A 2,500-nucleotide genomic window follows, 5' to 3' on the forward strand; every position below is an offset into this window, starting at 1 on the left:
TAATAACAATAATAATGATAGTGACTTTATTAATAAAGTAATATTACTTTTTCCTTATATCAATGCTGATGATGATGATGGTAATGATCATGATAATGATGGTGATGATGATGGTGATGATGATGATGATGATCATGATGGTAATGATGATAATGATGATGACGAAGATGATAGTGATGAAGATGATGATAGTGATGTGAACATGGTGATGATGTGAGGATGATGTGATGATGATGATGATGGTTATAATGATGATGAAGATGGTGATGATGATGATGGTGCTGATGATGTGATGATGATAGTAATGATGATGATGATGGTGATGTGATGATGATTATGGTGATGTGATGATGATGATGATAGTGATGATAATGATGGTGATGATGATGGTGATGATGACGATGGTGATGAGGATGACGGTGATGATGTGATGGTGATGATGTGATAATGATGATAGTAATGATGATGATACTGATGATGATGGTGATGATGATGGTGATAATGATGATGGTGATGATGATAATGATGGTGATGATGATGACGGTGATGATGGAGATATGATGATGATGGTGATATGATGATGATGATGGCGATGTTGATGGTGATGATATAATGATGATGATGACAGTAATGATATCATAATGACATCAACAACAAAAACCAATAATGGCGATGATGACAGCATATGCTGCTAATTCTATTCAATATAGCTGCAATGATATTAGTATGGATAAAAATAGTAAAAAAACTAGTTACGATAAAGATAATAATGATAATGATAATGATGACAACAATAATGATAGATAGATTGGCAATGATGATTACAAGGAACAAGGAAATGAGTCATTTAAACAAAAAAAATATAGAAAAAAGTGTTAAATTTCCAGTCAGATTCTAAATGAAACGAAAAGTAATCGTGGAATTAGTTGTCAGATAAATCACTTTTGATTTTTCTCATCCGGTTAGTCTTGCTTTTACTTTGCGTTTTCTTCTCCCTGTCTCTCCCTCTTTTTCTTTATTGATATGTGTTCATGTCTCGAGCTTTATTTCTCTCTCTCTTCCTCGATCTTAGTCTCTGTCTTTCGATCTTTATCTCTCTCTTTCACTTTTGACCCCCCCCCCCCCCCCCCCCGTTAGCCTTGGTACTATACTGCATTTTATTATCTCTGTCTCTCTCTTTTTCTCGTTTTCTCGACCTTTATCTCGTTCTCTTTCTCTTTCTCTTTTTTTTTCTCTCTCAGTCTTTATCTCCCAACCTTTTTCTCCCCTCTTTCACTTCTGCCTCGGTCTCTCATGTTTTAATATCTCCAGTTATTCATACATATATAAATAAAACTAAATAGACGAATATAAAAAATGTAAAATTAATTTAGTAGTACCAATAACAAAATGTATATAGATAAGACTGCTGACATGTAGATTACCTCCATCAATCTCATAGCTATATTGCTAGTGGTTTTGATAAAGAAATAATTATAGTAATAGTAAGAGTGATAACGACAATAACAATAATAGCAACAACAGTGACATTGGGGATTATAATCATCATAATAATAATGGCAATGATAACGATAATAATGATAATGATAATTATAACAATGATAATAATGATGATAATGAGGATGATGATGATGATGACGATGATGAAAAAATGATGATAATAATGATAATGATAATAATAATAATAATAATATTAATTAAAATAATAATAATAATAACAATGATAATAATAATGATAGTAATACTAATGTTAATAATAATGATGATAATAATAATAATAGTAATTATAATAATTATGATGATAATAATAATAATAATAATAATAATAATAATAATAATAATAATAATAATAATAATAATAATAAAGATATAACAATAGTGATAATAATAATAATAATGATAATAATAATAAAGATAATAATGATAATAATAATAATAATAATAATAATAATAATTATAAAAATAATAATATCAATAACAATAATAGTAATATCACTACTACTAATAATAATAACAGTAATAACCTATCATCAGCAATAACAATAACGATAATCGAAAAATGGATCATAATATTCGCAGGTGAATCCAAAAGTCCGTGAGATCTACGTCAATGATGACTCACACTATAAAGTTGTCAGAAAGAGGGAGGGGACAGGGAGGCTATGACGAGGAGGGGGGGGGGGGGTAAGACTGAAGGAATAGAGAGAGAATGATAGCTATAAGGGAAAGTGAACAAGATTGAGAGAGAGAGGGGGGGAGGGAGAGGGAGAGGGAGGGAGAGGGAGAGAGAGAGAGAGAGAGAGAGAGAGAGAGAGAGAGAGAGAGAGAGAGAGAGAGAGAGAGAGAGAGAGAGAGAGAGCACAGAAACGAAACGGACTGGAAGAGCGAGATATAAACACAGAAAGACAATGAATGCCTTTACTCAAATTTTAAACATTGCACATTAATATAAATATATGAAACCTCAATATAATAAACCACACCAATTCACTGGTCCTTG

This window comes from Penaeus chinensis, chromosome 8, assembly GCF_019202785.1.
Source record: "Penaeus chinensis breed Huanghai No. 1 chromosome 8, ASM1920278v2, whole genome shotgun sequence".
NCBI lineage: Eukaryota > Metazoa > Arthropoda > Malacostraca > Decapoda > Penaeidae > Penaeus > Penaeus chinensis.